The sequence below is a fragment of the Garra rufa genome, chromosome 3 (assembly GCF_049309525.1).
Source record: "Garra rufa chromosome 3, GarRuf1.0, whole genome shotgun sequence".
In the NCBI taxonomy this organism is placed as follows: Eukaryota; Metazoa; Chordata; class Actinopteri; order Cypriniformes; family Cyprinidae; genus Garra; species Garra rufa.
The window spans coordinates 26,772,070-26,784,402 of record NC_133363.1 but is presented as its reverse complement, the minus strand read 5'-3'; the positions used below and the strand labels follow the sequence as shown (position 1 = coordinate 26,784,402).

The window sequence follows — 12,333 nt, the reverse complement described above, 5'->3', positions numbered from 1 at the left end:
GGCCGCCTGTCTCAGCTTCCCGAGAAGAAACGGCCGAGAGTAAAAGACCGGTTGGCATTTTCAAGAATGCTGTCAGGAAGGTGAAAAGTTAAAGACGTCATGACTGCCAGTGACGATACAGACCGTGTCCTCTTATTCCACACATCATTAGAGACTTCCAGCCATTTTGGCAGCCGGCATTAATGGCAGCCAAGAACAAGAACAGCTGCATTTTAAACATTCACACTTCTGCTTCTATGATTCCTTTCTCTTGCCCCATCGACCTGGCACGCTGATTGTCTGGAGATGAAGAGCCTTGTGCACAGCAAGACTTGAAGAAAATAACAAAGTCTGTGTGATTTGAAAGTCTAATTCAGCTGTGTGCACTCAATGGGCACACTAGTGAGTGAATGGAACTGACTTCTCCAATATGATACTACACTTATCATTTCTACAAAGGCTGGGGAAAAGATATGCCTATATCCCTTACTTACCTTTACCACAAATACTTTTTCTTCCTTTCTTTTTTTTTTGAGTGACAGTCTTTTTATTCCAACTTTGACTGCATCTGCAGTAAAAGACTGTTTGAACTTCTTGTCATCTGGGATCTTTTTCCTTGCATGTTGCATTAGAACCACACCGCTGCAATGACGCGAAATGAATCAATGAACATGTAACACGTACAACACTGGAGGAAACAGAAACCAGCTGGGCAACTACGGCCACGAAATTGCTATTTCAGTCTCAGCACTCAACAAAGTGATTGCTCACATCCATTTCCTCCAAAAGCAAACAAAATAAATGGGACGGCTGGCTGGCTGGCTAGCCGGCCAGTCGGATAGATGGACCGAGGACTGGAACGACGGACAGATGGATGGAAGATGTGGCCAGACTGTTGATATGTACTGTATTAACCACACAGGAAGGCTGTGGAAATCGTTGTTGGCAGGCCTGTAAATAGCTGTTTTCCTGCTTGACAAAAGTGTGGGAAAGAAAACACACCTCTATCAGAGCAGATAAGCCGCCTGACAGGGCATGAGTTCTTCTGCGAGGGGCTATCTCTAAGCTATTGAAAGACAACTTAATTGTGACATCTGGAAGAGGGGCTACCGTCTGTCATACACATGATGAGTCCAGTGGTGGGTCTTGGGTGGTGATAGACAGATATTTCGGCCAGATCAATCAACTGATATGTAGCTATTTTGAGATTATTAGAATTGTCTGATAAGTACCCACCCAGCAAAAACTCGTCGAAATGACGTCAAAAAGACGACAAAGCCAGACGTCTAAACAACGTAAAAATTTGGTTGAAAAGTGAAAGACGAAACAACGTCTTTTTCAGCACCTAGAAAAGACGTCTATAAAATGACGTCCAAATTACGTCTAAATTTGGTTGAAAAGTGAAAGACGAAACGACGTCTTTTTCAGCACGTAGAAATGACGTCTATAATAAGACGTCCAAATTACGTCTAAATGTGGTTGTAAAGTGAAAGTTAAAAAGACGTCTTTTCCAGGCCTAATTTCAACCGTGAATTCATGATTACATTGTTACATTAATAATTACAGTCAAAATAAGACAATTCACGAGTACCAAAACATTTATTGACATAGTATTAAATACATCTTTCACCTAAAGAAAACAATCTACTGATCACAAGCCTGCATTTGATCAAACGCATCGTAAAAAACTGTAATATTATGAAATATAAGTATAAATATTTGTTTTCTATATAAATACATTTGTAAAAGGTAATTTATTCCTGTGAAATACATTTTCAGCATCATTACTCCAGTCTTCAGTGAAATATGATCGTTCAGATATCATTTTAATATCCTAATTTGCTGCTCAAGAAACATTTCTGATTATTATCAATGTGAACTTTCAAAAGAGCCATATTTATTTTAAACAGAATTTTCAAAAAAAAAAAATCTTTGATTAAATAGAACAATTGCCAATTATAACCACACTGTCATTAATTACTTACCCTCATGTTGCTCCAAACAGCATTAGACCCTTTTGTGCAGAAGGCAAATTAATACATTTTTAACAGATGCCTTGTGTACACAAAAAACAGCAACAATAAAATTAAGTCTTCATTCACAAATAATGTATCTCCAAAACATTTTCACAAAAGCACCATGAGATGGCCAGCTCTCAGGACAACACAACATTGATGCATCATGGTGCTCTTGTAAAAGTGTTATTTTTTTTAATAAAAATGCAATGTTTTTTTGTGCAGACAAAACATTCACATCACTTAGTTTATAAAATTGAGGTTAAACAACTGTAGTAACATGGATTACTTTAATAATGTCCTTACTACCTTCCTGGGGCTTCAAAATGGTAGTTGCATAAACTGTGAAATGGAGGGACATCAATTTATCAGATTTCTTCTCAGATCTACATTTATGTTTCAAAGATGAATGAAAGTCTTACAGGTTTGGAACAACATGAAGGTGTGATACATTTTTGTTTAACTAATACATTATTAGGTAAATCAGATCTCTCAGGGGCTCAAGTAGATCTCTGCCTAATCTCTGATCTTCTGGTTCTTCTGTTCCTTTCACAAACCCAATCCTGGATCACTGAGCCAAGACAGAAGTTTCCACTTTAAATGCTTCAGCTGGGCCGCTTTTTCTTCAGCATCTAAAGTGAGAGAGAAAACAATATCCAAAATGTAAATGTAAACATGAATAACCAAAATGTCTAAAATGAAAAGTACAGACTTGACTTTTCCCTACTGTTAGGGCATTTTCACCTCAAACAGTTTTAATAAAGTTCAAGCAGTTTTAAGTCAATCAAATTTAAGTATATGTGAGGCTCACTCCTGCTTAAAGATTTAGTTCACCCAAAAATTTTAATTCTGTCATTAATTATCTACAAATGAAATTAATATTTTGGTTTTAATCCAAGAGCTTTCTGATCCTCATAGATAAATTGTTGAATAAAGTTATTTTTGTTTACTTTGCGCACAGAAGTATTCTCGCAGCTTCATATAATTATGATTGAACCACTTATATCACATTGACTTGTTTTGACTATGTTTTTGGTTCCTTTCTGGGCATTGAAAAATGCATATCCACTATCCAGTAAATATGGGAGGATCAGAAAGCTCTTGGATTAAACCCAAATTATCTTCATTTGTGTTCTGAAGATAAACAAAGGTCTTATGGTTTTGGAACAACATTAGGGTGAGTAATTAATGACAGCATTTTCATTTTTTGGTGAACTAACCTTTTAAGATCACCTGAAATCCCTCAACAGTTCTTCTTCAGAAAAATTAGCATGTAACACCAATATTGATTCTTCATGGTCTGATTCCGAAAGCCTTTTTAATATATTCATTTTACACCTTAAGCAAGGGACAAGAATGAATGATAATATGAGTACATGAACAAGATGCTTATTTTCTCTATTATAGGTACAGCCATTTAAATTAGAGGCCACCACTGCAATTTAAAATCTGAATAAATGACAAAATATATTATAAATAACAAAAAATAAACAACACAGTTCTTTCTTAGTCGTGTAGACAATAAATGCAGTCATAATCAAAGTAGGCTACCCTTTTAATATTCAAAGTGCAAACAGAGACCGAATCTTTTAAGCATGATACAGAGCTATCAATAGACAACTACACAACTTATTATAGTCCACATACTAATAACAAATTCAATATTTTATGTAGCCTAATTTTCGCTCATTGGGGAGTCGCTCTCTAAACGTGGGGTAATAAAATGCGTGTGCGCGTTTTAATTTGTTTCGTTTTAACGATCAAATGAACTCGGCGGTGCTGAGTGTGGATTCTACAATACAAGAGCTTACTTTAACAAAACCTTTTGAAAGAGGCAAAGGACACAAACTGGATTCTGAAAAGTGTGTCCCCAGTGAAAATTACACCCCTGCTTGAGTGCAACTCTGCTGCTGAGTTATCATCTGATGCAAATGTATGCCGCTTTGTACAGTAGCCTATATTGAAACTGAGACGCCAGAATTGTATCCGACAGAATGTGTCAAGTGTTTTATTATATTTAATAGGGCTGGGTAAAAAAATATCGATTCTCCGATTTTAATCGATCTTCAGTTTTAACGCAACGATATCGATTCGGGAAATCCCTGAATCGATTCTTATTGCGCATGCTTCACGTAAGAGGATTTACAGTCTTTTTATTTTTTTACAGTAATGTGCATTTTGCAGTTTGTTTACATGGTGTACAATGGATGCACATATTTATGACTTCTTGTTACAGTGTTCATTCAAAATAAAAGTTTTTTAAAATAAACAACTGTGTGCACCCTATTATTAATGTAGATGTGTATTTCAGTAATAAACTTAAGTAGGAGAGTTTCAGTTACCAGCATTTATATCAAAATATGGATGCCATGTCTGCAAAACTAACATTTTAAATGAAATATTGATAGCTAATCGCTATCGAATCGAATCGAAATCGGATCGAATCGAATCGAAACCATAAAAATAAGAATCGAATCGAATTGCCAAATTGGTCACAATACCCAGCCCTAATATTTGAGTGTTGCCAGTCTTGAACGCGAAAAACTTTTTGCAAATATTGCATCGCATGCTGTTGCCGTCAATATTAGCATAATTTAGCAATACTTTTGATCACTTAAACATCGTTTGCGTTAAATTTACGCTTTGCTTTAAAGTGTAGTGTACATTACAGCCTCACATTTGACAAGCTCTGGGCGAGTGGGCGTAACCGCAGTAAACTATTGATTTTCAAGGCAGCCTCGCCGCAGCTAATCACCAGCATTTGATCCGGGCACGTTTTCTAGCTCACTGACGTTGACAAGATTATACCCTTGGATATCGAAATTTGGTACTGAACGAAAATTATTTTTTTGATACTTGATTCGGTCGGTGCTTAAAAAGTATCGAACTCGATACCCAGCCCTAAGCTTGGGTATAGAGAATGGGAACCTACGTCACTGTTCATTGCATTCTGGGTAAAATTACTATTTATGTTAATATTTTTTACATAGACTAATAATTGAGGTGACTTTGTTTCCTCATGCACAGACAAATCCAAATGACATCCTGCGGCTTGTGACAATACATTAATGTCCTAAGACACGAAACGATCGTTTTTTTCGAGAAACTGAACAGTATTTATATCATTTTTCAGCTTTGATATACAGCAATGTCCAACTCAACTCAGCATCTGGCTCGTTACATATGTACGCGCTCTGGCGTAGTATATGCAAATGCTGGAAGGGAAAATCAGTGAGATGTCAACAGACCCGGATGAGTTTGTGCAAGTAAACGTAATATTTTAGCTTTAAATCGGTTTGAATAGTAAACAATGAGTGTCACGCGACAGATCGCTTCCGGTGTTTGCGTATACTACGCCAGAGCACGTACACATGTAACATGCCTGATGCTGAGCACGCGCTTGGGACAGTTGTGTGGACATGGCTGTATATTAAAGGTAAAAAATTATATAAAAACTGTTCAGTTTCTCACAAAAACAGATCGCTTTGTGTCTTAGGACATCAATGTATTGTCACAAGCCGCAGGGTGTCATTTGGATTTGTCTATGCATGGTTTTTTTGTTTTTTTTACTTTCAAAGGTTTGGTGCCCATCTACTGCCTATATCAAATCACTAACAGACCGCAGCGGTTTGAGTTAAAAATCCTTGTTTGTGTTTGACTGAGGAAACAAAGTCACCTACATCTTGGATGCCCTGGGGCTAAGCAGATCAACATCATATTTTAATTTTTAGGTGAACTATCCCTTTAAAGTTTGTGGTCAGTTTTTAAGTTTTTGAAATAAGTCTTTTATGTTCACCAAGAAAACTGCACTTTGATCATAAAAAAAGTAATGTTTCTGATTACAATATATATATATTGTAAAAATGTCATTTTTTCCGGTTTTGGCAAAGCTCAATTGTCAGCATCATTTCCGAAGGATCGTGTGACAAGATTTGCATAATGGTGCTGAAAAATCACTTTTTAAAACATACTAAATTAGAACACAGTTATTTAAAAATTTTATTTTACAATATTACTGTTTAACTGTATTTTAATAAAAAAAAAATGCAGCAGTGGTGAGGATAAAAGACTTCTTTTAAATACATGACATATCTGACCCTTAAACTTTTAAATGGCTGTTTTATGTGTGAGGTATTACTTACTAGTCATATGGCTCATCATTTCTAGAGATGTTCTTTGGCTGGAGATACACTCCAACTCTGGTGCACTGCCATTAGCATGCGAGAATCTAAGAAGGAACATAAACAATGTCACAGGGCCAACAATGCAATGCTAAGTTTATTAGAAATAAGCTATAGCAGAGGTGAAATGCAGAAAATAAAAACAATAATATATAGAATATACAAAAAAACAAAAAAGGATTTAATAACAGAATTTACAATTTTAGGTTTACTTATTTAGTGTCACGTATCTGGTCTATCCTGTCATCATGAACTCTTGCACCACACTTCATGGACTTCATTCCCCACAAGCCACTGCTCTAATCACTGCATTCACCTGCTCTCACTTTACTGATTACTGGTCACAGCTGCACCTCATCACACTCTCTGCATTTAAGCCACTCACACACACAGCCACCTTGCGAAGTCTTATTGTTCCTATGGTCGTAATTCTAAGCGTATTTCTCTGTGTTGGATTATCTGTGTATGACTCTGGACTGTGTACCCCGTTGACGATTCCTGCTTCCTGCCATTGCGACCATTGCCTGTCTATTGAACTGTTTCCCGGATTACCTTCGTTGTTCCTGTTTTCTGGTGATAACTCCTGCCTGTCGACACTTCTCAATAAAGCCTTGCAAATGGATCCGCACGTCTCTGACTCCTCCTTGTGACAGAAGACTTCGCCGCACCAGGATCCAGCAGCCTTATCCCACCACCAGTGCAAACATGGATCCAGTCAATCAGCTACTTAATCTGCGACAGGGAGATCTACACATTGAGGAATATGTTCACCAGTTCCGTGAGTTTTCACACCAACTACCATTTTACGATGAAGCATGGCTTAGGGGCCTATTTCGTTATGGACTTAATGAACCTGCCAAGTCAATGCTGCCTGGAGGGGAATTTAACTGCTCACTACAGGACTGTATGCAGTATGCGCTGTTGCTTTGTGGCTCACCGTTAACTGTGGGTGTTTTAAAGGAGCCACAGCACAAGATGTCTGCCCTTCCAGAGCCTGTTCACAACACGGCTGCCCTTCCGGACTCTGCACCCAAGGTGGAAGCCGCCACGCCCAAATTTGCACCCAAGACTTATCAAAGATTAATATCTAGCGTGGAGGACCCAGCGCTGCTGTCGGCTCGAGCAGCTGGTCTCCCAACCGGCCTTCCAGAGCCTCCGCTGGTTCCGCCCAGCCTTCCAGAGACTCCGCTGGTTCCGCCCAGCCTTCCAGAGACTCCGCTGGTTCAGCCCAGCCTTCCAGAGACTCCGCTGGTTCCGCCCAGCCTTCCAGAGACTCCGCTGGTTCCGTCCAGTCTTCCAGAGACTCCGCTGGTTCCGCCCAGCCTTCCAGAGACTCCGCTGGTTCAGCCCAGCCTTCCAGAGACTCCGCTGGTTCCGCCCAGCCTTCCAGAGACTCTGCTGGTTCAGCCCAGCCTTCCAGAGACTCCGCTGGTTCAGCCCAGCCTTCCAGAGACTCCGCTGGTTCCGCCCAGCCTTCCAGAGACTCCGCTGGTTCCGCCCAGCCTTCCAGAGACTCCGCTGGTTCCGCCCAGCCTTCCAGAGACTCCGCTGGTTCAGCCCAGCCTTCCAGAGACTCCGCTGGTTCCGCCCAGCCTTCCAGAGACTCTGCTGGTTCAGCCCAGCCTTCCAGAGACTCCGCTGGTTCCGCCCAGCCTTCCAGAGACTCCGCTGGTTCAGCCCTGCCTTCCAGAGACTCCGCTGGTTCCGCCCAGCCTTCCAGAGACTCCGCTGGTTCCGCCCAGCCTTCCAGAGACTCCGCTGGTCCAGCCCAGCCTTCCAGAGACTCCGCTGGTTCCGCCCAGCCTTCCAGAGACTCCGCTGGTTCCGCCCAACCTTCCAGAGACTCCGCTGGTTCCGCCCAGCCTTCCAGAGACTCCGCTGGTTCCATCCAGTCGTCCTGAGATTCCTGTCTGCCCGGTTCTGGTCACGGAGCTCATGCATGGACTGTTCCCACCCACCCTCCCTGCTGCTCCAGTTCCGCCACCTCTGTCTCCTGACAGTCCCTCTGCTCACCCACATCCCACCTTTGGTGCAGAGGACTTGCCGTGGGACTGCCAGTCTCCATCGGTGTCCAGACTGAAGGACCCCTCACCATCACCTCCAGTCTCAGAGTCCTGGACTCCACCTCGGTCCTCCGACCCTGCGGCTCCACCCCGGCTCTGTGCTCCCTCGTCTCCGTTGTCGGCCATCGGCCCACCAGCTCCTCCGGGCTCCATCGTCTCTCCGGCTCCGCCCCGGTCAGTCGTCGCCCCACCTTCGCCTCTGGACTCTACTCCTCCGGCTGCGCCTCGTCACTCCGTCCTGTCGGCTCTGTGGACCTCCTCCCTCCCGTGGGCACAGCCTCGATCCTCTGTCACTCCGGCTCCGCTGCGTACCTCCGGACCTCCATCTCCGCCGGGGTCGCCAGAGCCTTGGGTTCCGCCTTGGCCCTCCGGATCCTCTGTGTCGCCCAGGACCATCGACTCTCCGGTTCCGCCTCGGGCTCCACCGGCTCCACCTCCGTCGGTCGGCCCCATGCAGGAGCCAACCCTTCCTCCGCCATGGCTTCTCCCTCCGTCGGCTCTGCCTCAGTTCGTGGTTCCAGTACCCCTACATGGACCTGGCCCTCCATCCCTCCCCCTGTTCCGCCTCCGCTCCACCACCCTCCAGGTTGTATTAGGTGGTTAGAGCGTCTGGAAGCCGCTCCTTGGGGAGGGGCTCTGTCACGTATCTGGTCTATCCTGTCATCATGAACTCTTGCACCACACTTCATGGACTTCATTCCCCACAAGCCACTGCTCTAATCACTGCATTCACCTGCTCTCACTTTACTGATTACTGGTCACAGCTGCACCTCATCACACTCTCTGCATTTAAGCCACTCACACACACAGCCACCTTGCGAAGTCTTATTGTTCCTATGGTCGTAATTCTAAGCGTATTTCTCTGTGTTGGATTATCTGTGTATGACTCTGGACTGTGTACCCCGTTGACGATTCCTGCTTCCTGCCATTGCGACCATTGCCTGTCTATTGAACTGTTTCCCGGATTACCTTCGTTGTTCCTGTTTTCTGGTGATAACTCCTGCCTGTCGACACTTCTCAATAAAGCCTTGCAAATGGATCCGCACGTCTCTGACTCCTCCTTGTGACATTTAGTAATGCTCATACAGTGCTACTTATGTGTGGATATTAAATCCCTTTTAAAATAACTATATACATAAAAGTATGTGTGTGTGTGTGTGTGTGTGTGTGTGTGTGTATATATATATATATAATTTTGCAAAATAAATTAGATGTATGGTGATATAGGCTAAATATTATTAAAGATGCATGAAAGGTTATTTAATAAGCTTTCTCACAACAACTGTGTTTTCTGCATTCCCTTCCAAAAATTTTAAAATCAGCAACTTCTCGTGTCATGGAGGGTTTTCTGAAATCACAAAACAATGGTATCAATAAATGTTTACCATGAAACATCAAAACGTGTTTGAAGTACTTTCAGCCCATTTTCACGCTCCATGTAAGCGATGTATCCGATTAACAGTACAGTGAATACTTTTATGTTAAATAAATTAGCTTGCTTCCTTTTATACATTGATAAATTGCCAGCAATTACCTTTATTTAAAAAAAAAATCAAAACCAAAACCGCTCATATACATTTAAGATTAAAAGCCCAAACTTTCATAAACAAGAGTTCAAGTCTAAAGTTAGCATTACGGTTGAGATGCTAACGGACTTTTTCAATCGACACTAAACCATTTCTTTAAAGTAAATATTCAACGGAAGCGTGTCATGTGCATCAAACACTTTAATGTACTATTTGTGTAATTTTAGAGACCAAACTTACCTGAGATTAGTGAAAACAACGGAGAGAGACGGTTTCTCCTGCTTGACTGTTGTGTTTCCTCTCCGTTTCCATGGTAACTCCCTCCGTTCCGGTTCAAATGTTACGTGATTGTTCAGAGCGCGCGCTCATTACAGCACGTAAAATCACCCAGAATTCACGTTAATATAATAATATAATATAATATAATATAATATGATATAATATAGCTTTAGAAATGGTAAACGTGGTGTAGAAATAACATTGAAAATAACGTGGATTAAATGAATATGTTTTTCGTACAAATATGTACACATGTATGATGAACAATTTTTAAGTTTATGTTTTTGTATATGAAAATAAATATGTTTTCAAAATATATTTCAATTTATTTAACACTGCTTTAAATATATGTGAAGATATTACATGTATGGGTGTAATTAATGCGAATTTAATAGGCTATATATAAGGGCTATGGTTTATAATGATGTTTTAACTACTGTGATGTATAATGTTTTTATTTATGCACATAGTAATTTTAATGTAGTGATTTTTTAAAAAATGTTCATAAATAGCTGTACTAATGCACAGCACAAGCATTTTCAACGAGATATAACCCACTAGAGGGCACTTTTTGCTCGATTTCTGCCATAAATCTAAATATACAGTATGTTATATTGTTTGCGAATGTAGATGCTTAATAACAAATAATTTAAGTGCAGGTTTTGCAGTGACACAGAACTTAAAATGATTTCTACAATAGGCTATTTCTATACTTGCTTCATTTATGTGGCTATAACAGAGGTATGATGTCCGAAATAAACGTGCTCATGCTAAATTTGGCGTGAATTAGACGGAACAAACAAAGCCCAGTTTTCAATGTCAATTTTTGGACTAAATTTGGATCAAATCAGATGGCCCAAACAAATCCCAATTTTAAACGTCGATTTTTGGGCCAAATTTGGACTAAATTTAGACGGACCAAACAACGACCAATCTTCAACGTCGATTTTTGGGCTAAATTTAGACTTAATTCGACGGACCAAACAAGGACCAATTTTCAACGTCGATTTTTGGGCTAAAAGAAGTCCATGACGGGCCGACTTGATTTAGCCCAAAAAACGACGTCTAAATGACGTCTGGTGCTGGGTGGGTACTGTCTGTTAAGCATTAATTTAACTCAACTCACTTAAATCATTTAAGGAAACTGATTGCTGTAAACCTTTTAAGTTATAAAAACAGTATTTATGAACATGTATTTTGCAACTCATTTCAACTATAGTATAGTTGAATATTGTTGAATATATAGGTGAATATTTAGCACACAAACATAAAAGTGGTATCTACTGAAAGCTTGAGATTTATGCTTTTAAACAAAGTAAGTTTTATCAAAAACAAATAATCTGTGATAAATTAATCTATATGAAACCAAGGAGATGTCTAGTCTATCCAGTTCCAACTAATTATCTCTAATGTGACCGCGCCCACTATCGCGAAATCTTTTGCCATGCAAATTAGCCATGTGCTACTAGCGAGGCAAGGACCGGATTATCTGTACGCGAGGAAACTCCCACATCACCGCAACAAAGCAACATGACTTCAAGTTCATCTTGGTTACAGTTTGTTACTGAATGAAGATATGCTGTGAGGAATAAGACTTATATGTACCTCAATCCTAAGAAGGACGCGATGCGACGCAAACCCAGCAGGAGGAGACATTTACATGAGTAAGTCTTACTTTCATTTTCCTACTAGCTTTCGCTGTTATTTACTTTGACAAAACATGTACACATTTTACTAGTTAGACTTATTCCAAACTAAAATTCCTGACTTTATCAAATGAAACATTATGAAGTACGTTTGATTGCATTGCATCTCTTACAATGGCAGGATATTTATAATGTTCTAGAAAAACGATGTGATTATGACTGTGAGATGCATTTATGACGATATCTTTATGAATGTAGAATCATACTTTATTTATTTATTTTATTGTATAACAGTGTAAAAGTAATATGAGTGCTTACACTGAATGTGTGTTTACATCACGTTTATTAGTAATATAGTGCTAAACGATAATTATTAGTTTCTTAGATATTACATGTCCTTTTTTTTTTTTACATTAGTACAAATTCTAGAGTATAGACTGTATTCTGACAGATGATCCTGATATGATTTTTGGTTTGTTTTGTTTTTGTAGTGATCTCAAACCTGCTCAAAAGATGAATCCTGCCCTCTTTCCCTTGAGTCCCTTCAAACTGTTTTCCTCTGAGAGCACTAGAAACTTGAGATGTTCAACTACACTGATATTCTAGTGTAAAACAAGTTTTTGACTTTTTTTGTATTTTTTTAA

At 40.2% G+C, this 12,333-nt stretch overlaps 1 long non-coding RNA gene across 1 annotated transcript; it reads right to left on the bottom strand.

Moving 5' to 3' along the window:
• Window positions 1-1,559: 1,559 nt before the first annotated feature.
• Window positions 1,560-6,212, bottom strand: LOC141332542 (uncharacterized). The gene is made up of 2 exons (XR_012355322.1): window positions 6,137-6,212; window positions 1,560-2,626 (listed from the first exon to the last, which is right to left on the bottom strand). It is a non-coding gene; the product is annotated as an uncharacterized lncRNA (long non-coding RNA).
• Window positions 6,213-12,333: the final 6,121 nt, after the last annotated feature.